Raw genomic sequence first — 13920 nt, forward strand, 5'->3', positions numbered from 1 at the left:
GTCTGCCTGGCAAGCATGAAGTCATGAGTTAGATCTTTGGTACCAAAAACAGAACAAAACAAAATAAAAGAAAACAAAAACTCTTATAAATGCTCATATAGCTATTTGCATACATTAAAGGAACATATAAGCAAAACAAATGGATGGAGGCATTTCTAAAACATATAAACCTTCTGAGATGAGATTGCCTTTTCCTCTCCCTCCTCCTCCTCCCCCTCCTCCTTCAACTTTTTCCTTCTCCTCCTCCTTCTCCTCCTCCTTCTCCTCCTCCTCCTCCTCCTCCTCCTCCTCCTCCTCCTCCTCCTCCTCCTCCTCCTCCTCGTTTTTCTTCTTGGTACTGGGAATCAAACTCACGACCTTACGTTTGCTGCTTGAGCACTGTGCTGCTTAGCTATATCCCTGGCCCAGGTCTTCTAAATATCATTGTAAATGAAATGTGAATCTGATTATATTGTACCTCAATTGTAGTAGAAGTATTCCTGAAAGGATGCTTAGTTCTTGAGTTAAGGGGTTTAGTTTTCTGGCCAATGACCCAGTTTGGGTGCAACAAATAAGTACAATTAAAGAAAATATAAAGCCAAGATTTTCAAACGATAAGAAGGTCTGGCATTCTTTCTTCAAGTTGCAGACTAAGGTGTTTTTAATTAGACTTTTGATTAATTTTTCATTTATGTCTTCCACTCTTGTGGCTAACAACGAAGTTCACTAATGTGGAATTGGCACATGTATCACACCTTCAGTGCGGTTGAGAGTCATTTGAAGATTTCAGTCAGCCCGAATATAGAGATGTTGTAATGTGGGGGGAGATGTAGATTGTTGTTTTTTAAAGAAATGGAATTTAACAGTATGTGTTTCATAAAATATGGTAGGCAGAGAGCAACTGCCCATTTTGTATTGTGTGTTATATGACATTTACTTTTCATACCATGTGCTCAGTTTATTTCTGTCATTTGAATTTGGACGACTCAGTCAGTAGTAGTACCTAACTTTCCTTGAAGCCAGCTCCTTGCAAGGTTGTCTCCCAAGTTGAGGACTTCACAGATGGGAGTCCCATGATAAACATCAGCTCTAACTGATGGCGTTCTCCTTGTTGGTTCTCTCCTTGAGGCCTTGTCTCCAGATCTTGGAAAAGATCTGTTGTAGCTTCCATAACATTCCCACAATTCACTTTAATATCTGTGGAGGGGTCCTATCTCTACCTCAAGATGAGTTCTTTTTTCATAAGTATTTTGTAAACCTTGGAAGCTATTAGGAAGACTTTAATGATGAACTTTTGTCCTCTTTTTCTATTTTTCTTCCCAGAAGTTTTGTTTTTACTGCTGCAGCATATTGGAAATTTGTATGAGCTTCTGGACCTTTTATGAATCTTGAGTTTAGACTTCAACTTTAGCTATAAGATTTAATGTAAGGTGACTGTTGTGTACAAAAGGTCATTTTCCATTATGCTTCACGAGCAGTGTAATGTATTTGATAGTCATTTCACCCAAATTGGAAGGTACATTTCTACTGACCCTCGTGTTACTCCTACTCTTAATTTTAGAACAATGTAATCAGAATTATGTAAATTAACTTCGATAATCGGACTCCCGTTAATTCTTCAATTCTGTCTCCTTATGTTCCCTACTGCAAACCTGAGCTTCTGTCTAGCTGGTCTGAACACACCAGGGACATCATCACTTCCTTTCCTGAGTTTGCCACACATTCCTCGAGCCTCAAAAAGCTTCATTCTGTCCCATTCTCCCTCACACACTGTTTGCACTGCAATATTCTCTGCTATTCTAAAACACACTTATTCAGCTTCAATACACTCAACAAATATTTTTAGCATACATGTTACTAAAAGTCAAGTGCATAAGACACATGGAAGCCCTTGTCATTAGGAAGCAAGATAGGCTGCCAGAAATCACCAAGTAAGGTGCTTAGTGATAAAATAGATATTTTAGCTATGATAACCAGGACAATAGAAAGAGTTTAATAAGACTTCTTTTGCTAAAAGAGGCTTTTTCAAGAATTGAGAATACCAAGGCTTTTTTCTGGCCAGAGAAATGAGTTCTGACTCAGTCTCAGGAATTCAACAAGCAGAAAATATATTCCTAGGACATCCGGCACTTTGTGTTACAAGGACTCTACTTGTTGGGAGGATTTTAGGATTGCAGCCTTAGTCCAGAGAGGCCCAGCTCAATGTGGAACTCAAAAATCTGACCTGAAATATCTAAGTGGAATACACAGATTACATCCAGTGGAGAAAAACTATAGCCAGCATTCAACAGATGATGGAATGGGGGAAATGAACTCATATGTATATAGGGAGGCACTAATAAGTTGTTGGAGAATTGCATTGAATATTAAAAGTGGATTGTAAATGGCTTCACTTTTATGTTAAAATCAAAGTTGTTGTTACACTTGAGATCAGTAATTTCCCAGTGGTGTTGTCACATGTATGTATTAACCAATATATCTATAACTATGTAGCTACCAATGCTATTAGCAAAGTTTAGTAAAACATTTCAACTTCTTTTTTAGCTTTCAGAGTGAAAAATGTGTCAGTGAATTCAGCCCAGAAGATACTGAAAATGACCTTTTACTCTTGTTTTCTAAATGACAACTGTCACTTTCTGTTAAGAGAAAATTGCTGGAGTTTGTCTCTTATCTCCTGGTGACTACAGAGTTCTAATCTGAATGCGCAGATATTCAGTGCCTGGACTCACCGGGTATGATATTAGGCTACAGGGAATGAGAGATAAACCTCATTTACAAATGTATTCTCCTCCTAGTAAAGAGCTCATTGTGATTTGTCTATAAAGCTGTGAAAACTTTACTCATTTTCTGATACTTGGGATTTAAAATCTAATGTGCTTTCTGAGAACTTCAATTGCTTTTTTTCTTCCTCTTATTCATGAAGTCACCATTTCGTCTTTCTTACTTTTCAAGAGATATCATACATTCCATTCCAACAGGTATGGTTTTCTAAAGAATGTCTTATCACTGGTATATTTACTTATGAAAATAAATTGTGAACAAAAATAACCAAATCCCTTATATTAACGCTTAGACAGCCAGGGTTGAATGACATCAATCTCTGGAAAATACCTAAGATGTTAAATATAGCAATTATCTGGTAGATTGCTAATCAATTATTCTATTTTTATTTTCCTTCCCATTCTACATTTTATTACCCTTTTCTATCAATTCAGATTCAGGACTGTTTGGCTCTGAATTTGTACCATTCAGTTTTTGAGAAATCTTGCAAGCATGAATTCATCCTGCTAAGGGACTGAGCTCATTAGTAGCACCTGGTTTCTGTGGAGATGAAACCATGGAAATCAGAATTGAAAACCAGCTGGGAGATGCTCAGAGAGGGGGGCTCTCCAGGGACCTACTGGTCATTGTTCTGTGGTCCTCTTCACACCTCTGAGTGGGCTACGCTCAGGGTTATTTGTTTTCAAAGATGGCTACCAAAAAGTAGGTCTAAAAACTCACCACTGATAATTCCATAGAATTGGATATAAACTATAGCCAAAGCTTTCTGGAAACTGGGCTGATTAATTCTGAATGAGAAATTGCACATGCCTTTCACAGTAGACTGAATGGTTCGGTTTACTCTGAAAGTTTAATATCTAAACTTGATCCTCAATGTGCGAATATTTGAAGATAGCTTTAGAAGTTGCTTACCTTGTGAGATGGACATACTGAGGAACAGGACCAGTGTCCCTATTGAAGTTCTTCCTGCCATGTGAGGTTGCAGCGCAGAAGCAGCATTATGCACTGGTCAGCTATCAGATCTCTTGGCAGCTTGGTCTAGGACTTTCCAGACTCTAGTGCTGTGAGCAATAAAGATCTTTCAGTTACCCAGTTTATGGACTTGTGTTACAGCAACCTGAATGAAGTAAGGTACCTCTCTTGTTGTTATTTAGTATTATATCTTTTTTTTTTTTTTTTTGTCTTTTTGAGACAAGGTCTCATTATGCAATTTAGGTTGGCCTTAAACTCACTTTGTAGTCCAGCTTAGCTTTAATTTGCAGGGACCCTCTTGCCTCAGCCACTTGACTACTGAGATTATACACGTGAGCCACCACACCTGGCTTCTTTAACACTATTTTAAAATTTAATTTTATTCTTTCTGGATAAATATTACATACATCTTCCTCAGGCTCCTGCTGGCTTCCGCAGAATAATGTCTATAAGTTTCTGCTACCCTGTATGTAGGGCAACGACACCTACTCCAGTCACCTTTCACGGGACCCGCAGTCCACCACTCACGTCCTTTCCACACCTTGGCCTCTCTGGTCCACCAATCCTTACTGTTGCCTCTTTTATGCTATTTGAAAGAGCCTGTGTTTTACTAATGCTGATGTCTAAGACTATCCCTGCCTTTCACGGGATCACATTGATGTGCCTTGTGATCAATGAGACAGAATGTAAACTGAAATATGTGTTCAAAGGGTGCTGGGGAGTGATCCAAATGAACGCGGTAAGGAACGCTGTACCTTAATTACAAGTAACTTCCAACATTTAAATATTCTTTGATGCATAACATCCATGTTTGACAGAAACAGGGACTGTAATTCTTTATACACATGGTTTTTAAAATCCTAATTACAAACTAGCTTGATGTAGAAAAACTTTTAAACAATTTTAGTTTGGAATAAGAAGACAGTGTTGAAAAGTCTAATAATAGATAAGATGGGAAGATTTAGAATAGCAACTTTTTTTAGGTCATAATTTCATCTATAAAATTCGTTCTTTGGGAATGAAAATTGGGTCTTTCATTTTTCATTTCATGATACTACTGAAAAAATATGAAAGAGATTCAGAACACCTAGGTGCTACCTTAGCCTCACCACGTACTAATGCATGTGCTTGGGAAAACAAAGAACATTTTCCGGCCAAATGCCCTAACGAGGTTATTGCAAGGATCGGCTACGTATGAAAGCTTATAAAATATGAAGCCTATCTAAGTCTAATCTTTAATATTTATTGCTAGAAGCTCCAGTCATAGTGAGGTTTATTTATAGGAGGTGCACAATGAGTTATGTTTAATTAACTATTTTTAAATTACCAAATGATATATGCTGTTTGGAAGAAGAGAAAAATACAAGGAATTACATAGACGAAATTAATAAAATTCTAAACTGTCTTTGTTTTGAAAGACAAAAGACATTAAAATCTTTTAGATAACTTTCTGCTTATTCTTGAACATATACATTATACAAATATTAAAAGGGTTAACTTTAGTTTTGTGTTGGGTAATTATTTTTGATTTTCTTCATTTCCTTTTACTGATACATATTCTTGTTTTTCTAAAATTATTCTTCTGTTTACTTTATACTTGGAAGTATGTCAGGGTTACATATTTTACATGATCTCTAAGAAAAAAACTAGAAGTTTAACACATTACGACAAATTTTATAATTTCTAAATGTTGGCATAACTTATTCAGCTATTTCTTTGTAATGTACATTCATGCTGTTGTCAAGTTTATTCCACAAGTAAATATTCCTAATAAACTTCCTTCTACTATAAGATCTTAATTTCTATTGGATAGATCCATAAATGTAGGCAATAAATATGTATTTATAAAGAGATAACACTAGGTTGCTTGCTAAATTAACACTTAACTTAGTTATGAATGCAGAGTGCCAGTTACAAAATTTGGCTAATCTTATTGATTATAAAGAATGTCAATTGATTATAAATTTAATTATAATGCATTGATTATAAAGAATGTCAATGCATTAATTTTCTTTTTATTTGACTACAAATTGTGTGCTTATTTTCATATGCTGGTTTGCTTCATGGAGACTTCTGATTGATTTATTCTTGACTGAACAAAAAAAAAATCTGTTTACATTTTACTAGCCCACAGAAACTATCAGCTGTGATAATATTAATAATTTTTTGAATATTGTACTTATGAAGGATCTGACCAGAATTATTATTTATCCCATAGTGTAGTCCTCAAAAGGCTTCATTTCAGGGAAGAAAATTGTCTAGATTTGTGTGTTCAGTAAAACGTCCTGTTATTATACACCATCTACTTCATCCAATGTTACAGCCATCAGCGGTGTGCAATGATTGTACCCTTGAAATAATAACATAAGGAACTACATATTTAATGCTACTCAATGCAATGTAAATATAGTTATAAATAGCCAGATGCTGTTATTGGTTATCTTAATGGAAACAGTAAGTCTATAATATGTTCATTTATTTGAAATTGACTCTCAGTTTTATTCAAGTGTGATTTTCAAATTTAAGAGCTTCAGATATAGCAAAATGACTATTTTGTGTGGGTGACATGCACATATTACTGAAGAATTTCAGTGACACAATCAGCCAACTTGATATACTTTGGCATGTCAAAGTAGTTAACCTCTTGCAAATAAATCTAGTAGTTCTGTGTTTATTAGTCAACACTCATTTTAAAAATCTAAAACTATAACACTAGTGAAAGTATTGAGACACTTATTAATAAAATATTGTCTCCTTTACTGAAATTTAAGTAATAATCTATGAAGAAATGACTTCACTGTGTTGACTGCCAGACTGCTGTTTGGCAATTGGTTAACTATTTTGTAAGACATATATTCTTAACTCAATGAAATGTGTCTTAGGGAATGTCATAACAACTTTTTCATATTTATTAAGAGAAAAAACCCAAAGACTTTATCTAAATTTGTTTTTAAACTGGTTTTTGCTGTTACTGAATTTTTAAAAAATAGGAATGGTAATCTACTACTCTTGCATTTTAAATTTCCTGCAATTAGCACTGAAGTGCATCTACAATATTACCCCTCTGGGCCTGATTAGAGAGCAGATGAAATCCCACGAGGATCTGAAGCAACTACTTTGAAGGAGGAATATTTTCCTTTTCTGTAAGGAAAATTCAAGAAAGTTTTGGCTGTGCCTGGCACTAATCTGGGCTTATTAGAGCCAACCCAGTTTCTAAACCCTGTGAATGTGATATGCAAATAGTGATGCCTTGAGTAGCAGAGGGTGTAATCCTATTATAGTCTCAAAATTTTTTGAGTCTCAGAAATCCTGATTAGCTTTGGTAATCACGGGACTGCTTTCTTGGATACTATTAGTATCGCTGCTGGTTTCACATCCTTCCATATGAGAAAATGTGATTTTGGCTACACCTGATTCTAGGATTCTCTTCTGTCAGAGAAATAACGTGGTATAATCTCTTTTACTTGTATCTTATTTTAAGGTGCTTTCAATGAAATCTCGATGTAACTGATGGATGAACAAGCATTAACTCAAAAAAGGGTCTATTTCAAAACGAAATGCATCTTGTGACCTAAATGTCTACAATACAAAGCAAGCATAAATGGATTCCTGCTTTAATACTAGGCAATGCAGTCATGTGAACTTTTCAAGTATACTGAGATACATGAAGTAGTTTAATGAGAAATTAGAATGAACAATATGCAAATGCCCAACAAGGGTGATTTCTCAGTACCATAAATACTATAGATTAAAAAAAAATAGTTTGGGAGAGTATACTTCTCTGAATTTATCTTCCATTGTGTCAGTTTAGATTTTTCTTATCCAATAAATCCAACTAATCATACCTACTTCTGTACTGTTGTAGCAAATTATTGAGGAGTGTTACATAGACAACCGTTTCATTAGTCTTACTTGTATTAACTATGAAAGTAATAATTACAGAAAAACTTATTCAGACTTGTTTCTTTGAGCAGATTAACTGGCAGAGAGTGGTAACCTGTGCATAAATTTTATTGGAATGGACACAAAGGAAGGAGGAAGAGGAAAGGCAAGAGAAGGAAGGGAAAGCATTAAAAGGAAAGAACAGACAGAAAAATGGAAACCAAGCTCTAGCGAATGGGTAGAGGAGGAAGTCAAAGAGAGGAGAGTGGAATAGAAAACAAAAGAAGAATTAAGATACAATTATGCACAGGTAAAACTTCCCTGTGACGAATGCAATCTTATATATGATAAACTGCACTTCTAAAAAGAAGATGACACTGAAAAATAGGAGATTTCAGGAGGCAGAACATTATATTTAGAAGATCAATTACTAATGTGTTTCTATAGTTCAGATGCTTTCATCCCTATAAAATCATGTTGGAAATTAATCCATTTAGGCCACGCTGTTCTGCCTCAGGGATGGACTGATACTGCTTTACAACAGGCTCGTGGGATGGGTTCTTTTTCTTCTGCTTTCTTTCCAGGTGAGAACTCAGTGAGCATCCTTTCTTTCCTTCTGCCTTCAGTCCTGGAGAGACGTAACAAGAAGGTGCCCATCAGATGTGCCTTGACGACTGGGGTTTCCCAGCTCCAGCACTGTGACAACGAAGTTCTATTATTTATAAATTGTTAAGTTTTGGGTGTTTCATCACAGTATTCCAAGATGGAATAAAACAGCCATCTTTCAAAAAGAAATCTGAGATCAGAATTTTACTCTCACTAATTAGTTTGGAGACAGAGATCAAGTCACTATATTTCTAAGTCTTAATTTCATTATCCATAAAATAAATTTGCTACATTGTCCATATGTAAGGCTGCTTTCTACTTTCTTTGAAAATTCTGAGTTTTTCTGTGCCATTATAAATATTGTGACATTACAATAAAACCCGGCAGGTTTTAGAACAAAGAACTTCCTTTCCTATCACTAGTAGTACAATTTCTTAAAATGTCTTGGCTCTCCTAAGAATTTCATCCACCTAAACTAATCTGTGCTAATTTCCCAATGAAAAAGAGCCACTTCTGTATGCTATTTATTGCTTGATTCTTAGGTAGTGGCCTCAGATTCCAGTTGTACCTTGGAAGAAACTTAACCATGTAGAATTTATCAGTCTATATTTCCTTATGCCCCATGTTAGCATTCCAGTATGTAAACAATTTGCATTTTTCTGTTATTTTGATTCTCTTCTCCCATTCCCATACCTGGAGGTTGTATGCAATAGACTTAAAGTATAAATAATCTTAAAAATTTTAAGAGATATTATTACCTTTTTAACTTAGTTGAGTTACTTCAGCAGGAATTTGGGGGGACAGTATGATTATTTCTTTTGAGTGTTAAATTAGATTCAAATGAATCTATGGCACTGTGGACTTAGCACTAGTATTTATTGTCCCCTTGTCTTCATTCAAGGTGACACATTGATCAAAGGTGGAAAAGCATGAAATTATAACCAGATGTAAAAGTGTCACATGCTATTTCAAAGTCTTCCTGCAGTTGGAAAATTTCTTGACGATCAGGACCCACCATGGGAATTAAAATTCAGCATGCCTGACATTACAGCATGTTTTAACAAGAGCACAATTATATTCCGACCCTGTTCTAATATAGAGCTGTCTAGTCAGAATTGTTAGACAAATCCATGGAGGATAGACACTGTCACCAAGCACATAGGGGAGAGTAAAATGAAGGCCGTGGTATCTTCCTTATGAAAACCACTAATTGTATCTTTTTAAAATATGTGCTCCTATGCCAGAAGCAAGCCCTGAGAATATAAGAAAACCGGTCTATTTTCTCATTCTATGGTGAAATTCATTACTTTATATAAAATAAGTACTGTTAGCTATTTCCTCCATCTCTCTAAAAAAAACTTTCTAGGACATATGCAACAACTGTCACAATCCTAAAAAATAAGACAGTTCAAAAATATGTCTGCATATTACCAACTTTCTTTTTACGAAGAGAGGAAAAATGTCTTTTGCGAGCTTCAATTTCATTGAAAAAATATTTGTTGAGTACCAATTTTTTACCAAATTATTTATTTACTAGGCTTTAGAGCATCATAAATGCATAAACATATGGTCACTGTCTTCCAAGAAATCACAGGCTAGCACAGAAGACAAATATTTGAATAAAATTAACTTCCCAATCAGAAAGAAAAAGGTAAGTCAGTACACAATGAAAACCCAAATAAGGTAAAGATACTTCCAAAACTGGTTCGAAGTGTAGTCTCAACTGGAGAAAATAAAGTCTAGTATCAACTGGAGAAAATTTATCTGCAACATAGTAATTATTTCTAAAAAATTCCTTGTTCTAAAGAGCTCAAATGTAAGCTAATTAACCTATTTATAATATTTTCTGATTAACATGCCTTTCTCCTAAATTCAGGAAATCACTTAAATCACTAAATACGTCTGACATTGTCAATAATAACAACAAAAAGGCATTTTTAACTATAGTTTTATAAGTGGTTGATGTTTACAACAACAGGGACTAAACAAAACAAAGCAAAACAAAACCTCTGTCCAAAACTTTGAATGTTAATAGTGGTTAATATATAAAGGAGTGACTACCATAAATAATGTGTTTTCTTTTTTCTTGAGTTGATACATAGAAACAAAGATTTTTGTTTAGTATGGTAAATGTTTTTAAGAAATTGCCAAATTCTTTTCAAAGTGGCTGTAAATTTTACATTCCGCCCAATGATATATGAAGCTGTTGTGTTTTCTCCTTCACCAACATGTGGGATTTTTTCCAAGTTTTTGATAGCCATTTTTGTGAGTGTGAAATGATGTTTGTTCTTGTTGGTTTAATTTGCAGTTTTGATGACCATTGATGGTAGGCACTTTTTCATATGCTTACTAGTCTCGCAAATGTTCCTTGATAAAAGGTCTATTCAAATAGTTTATCCTTTTAAACCATTTTCTTTTTTATTTGGTTGCCTACTATCTATTTTGAAAAAAAACTTCATACATTTTAGTGTCTTTTGTATAATTTATAATTTTCAAGTAGTTGCTTTCAGTCTATAATCTGTTTTTTTACTTTGTACCTCTGTCTCTTGAAAATAAAGAACAAAACTTTTAAATGAACTTTTTGATGAAATTCTAATGATTACTTTATTGCTTAATCATTGAACATGCTTTAGGTGTCAAATATAAGAATAATTTATCATACTCAAGGTCAAAAGCATTTCTCTTATTTTTTTAATGTTTTATAAACACACATACATTTAGGTTCACAATTCACTTTAAGTTATTTTGTTTATTGCATGAAGTCTTTGTCTATTGTATGAAGTTCTTTCTTTTTTAAACATAGAATGTAAAATTACTGCAACACAATTAATTGAAGAAAGCATTATTCTCCCATTGCAGGGCCAATTATTTTAGTACCAGGAGTCGAACTCAGAACTTTGCACTTGCTAGGCAGGCACTGTGCCTCTGAGCTATACCCCAGGCCATGAGATACCCTTGTTAATAATTAATTGATCAAAGTATTTTGCAGCTATCTATTCTAATTCTGAATTGTATATTTGCTTTTTAAGCTAATATTATCCTATCCTTTTTTACTGAATTGTGTAGTTCATTTTGAAATGTCAGTATACATTAAAAACTTTAAATTTAGGTTTTTGTTAGTATAGTAAAATATTTTTTATATATTGATCTATCGTGTGACATTACTAAGTGTGATTAATGATAGTTATTTTTGGTTGCTTCTTTAGGATTTAAAAAATGCAGAATACTTTTTCATGTGAGCAAAGCAAGTTTTACTTCCTTTATTAATCTATTTTAATTTTTATCAATATTTTCTTCTTGGCTTTTTCTCATACTTTTCCTCCTTTCTCCATACATTCTGTCTTTTTTGTTGCTTTACTGTGCTTGATAAAACATTTGGTCACTGTTGAATACCTTCTCAGTCTTACCAGCAAAGCATTTTGCTCTTCACAATTAAATATGCATTGGGGAGTTGGGTGTCATAAGTTACTTTTGTTGAATTGAACAAGTTTCCTTTCATTTTTTTTATACATTATAAGGTTTAGTTTTGACATTGGTGGTGTTGAATTCATTAGATAATATTTTTGTGTTACTGAGATGATTATGTCTCTTTTAGTTTCTTAGTCTTTTACTATATTATGTTATTTGGATTTGGATACTAAATCAATTTCAAATTTCTACCATAAAACCCTTTTGGATGTGGCCTATTCTTTTCTTCTTTTGTGTTTTCATTTCTGCACGTGGTTACCTATCTTAAGGATTTGGTTCTTGTAATTTTGATGCACAATGAGTATAAATTTAGTGTTCATATCTTTTGCTGTCTGTGACATAAGGGCAATGTTTTCTTATAGAATAACAAAAAGATCTCCATTGGATGTGTTGTCTTTACTGAGCTTTCTGTTCTTGATTTGTTTCTGCCATCTCTGCAGAAATTTCAGCTGTGTCTCTTCCCATGTCTTCTATGTCGATGTCGCCCTTACTTGTACCAGATGGGCTGGAGGTGTGAGATTGCATTTTGCTTTTTCATTTTGTCATTTTCATCTCTTGGCTCATTTTTCAGTCTTTTCAATCCTGGTAGCCTTGTCTTTCCACCCTGTGCCTCTTAGTCAGGGTCCTACTGTGTGACTGATGTTAATCTAGTTGCCGAGTCCCGTAGTGTAGGGGAGGGCCAGTCACCTGAATTCCTCCTTCAGGGCAAGTTGAGTGAGTCTGGGATTCTTTCCAGGCTGACTAGCCTGGAAATATTGATGTGAACCCACTCTTGTCTTGTTGTTACTACTACTTCAGACTTTTCCAGGCTGCCAGACCCATCTGTCCATGGTGTGCACCCCACCAGGGCCCCACTGTGTCACTGGGGGTCTTGTATCAATTCTGGTAAGTTCTGTCTTCCATTTGATGTTGTCTTTGAAATTCAAAGTATCCACTTTCTAATTCTCTAATTTCTCTGGGAAAAGTTAGTATAGGGATGTCTTCTTTCCATTCCTGATTTAGGTGCTTCATGTCCTAAGACAAGGAGAGCTAAATACGTGTCAAACATCACTAGAGCTGAACAGTAAAGGCAAATGTTATTTAAGAACTCTTACAGTAGGGTAAATGAGACCATAGGACATAAATGAGCTCAATTCTGGGTGTAACACAGACAAGTGAGGATTCATATCCAAGAAAGTGGATGACAGTGAGTGGACAATCGCTGAGATCAAACATCATAATGAAGTGGGGATTCTAGACAAACTTAACACTGAGCTTGTTAAAAGAAGCCCAAATGATCAGATATTATTTGGGGTATAATGAGAAGTAAGAATTGATCAGATATTTGAAAGGGTCAAAAATCAATGGTAAGGTATTCTGTATGAAACGTTTTTAACTTTTTAAAAAAAGTTTGAACACAAGGTCACCTGTGTATTTCAGGCTGACAGTCAGCTCATGCTTGTCTTTCAGCCTAAGAGTGCTGAGATTATAGTCATGCACTGGCACCCCCAGCTGTCTAAGAGTTTAACCTTTTATCTTTTAGGAATCTTTTATCTTTTGAGTAGAATTTTAGTCTTACCCCTATTTCATGTAACTGTTAACTACGTAAGGATTGAATCATCTCTACCATTTTGTTGTTGGTTTTTCTCTTTCACATACTTTTGTTCCTACTTCTTTTTTGCTTCCTTGTATTATGATAACTAAATAATTTCATTTTTGTTCCTCAATAAGATCCTTTAGCAGGAGCCAGCATGGAGGCCTCTAAACTACCTTTTCAGGATTCCCCATTGGCTTGATTTTCTTCTGCCCTTGTTAATCTCCGTAGCAAAAGGTTATACATTCCATGGCCAAGACCTCAATGCCAAATATTTCCACACTCTTTTCTTTTTAAGTGTAAATTCTGTCTTTAAATCATTTCTTTCCTTTCTCTTTTTCCTTTAAAAAGTGAAAATTAGCCACAGCAGTATGAGTGCTTCACTGCTTAGCTGTTTCTTCTACCAGATAGCCTCATTCATTGTCTTGTTTTCTCTATTATGCAAGTTCAAGGACATAGAGAGTCTCACCAAGTCATTTGCAGCTCATGCCAAAGACGGCCCTCACTTTGGCTCTCCTTGCGGTGCTCTGCACTTCCCTCTGACCTCCTCAGCATGGCCTTCACTGGCTAAATTCCCACCACTGTTCAGTATACCATTTAAGTCACGTCTAAAACATCCCAGACTTCCTTCAGAATCCACACTGACATCATCCCAGTTC

The 13920-nt window shown here is 35.0% G+C and overlaps 1 pseudogene; it reads right to left on the reverse strand.

The window, feature by feature from the left end:
• The window catches only part of LOC134473661 (ZZ-type zinc finger-containing protein 3-like), an 87466-nt pseudogene that overhangs the window by 23804 nt on the left and 49742 nt on the right, over nt 1-13920 (reverse strand).

The sequence above is a fragment of the Cavia porcellus genome, unplaced genomic scaffold, assembly GCF_034190915.1.
Source record: "Cavia porcellus strain 051 isolate PalLab524CR breed Dunkin Hartley unplaced genomic scaffold, mCavPor4.1 scaffold_2, whole genome shotgun sequence".
Taxonomy (NCBI): domain Eukaryota; kingdom Metazoa; phylum Chordata; class Mammalia; order Rodentia; family Caviidae; genus Cavia; species Cavia porcellus.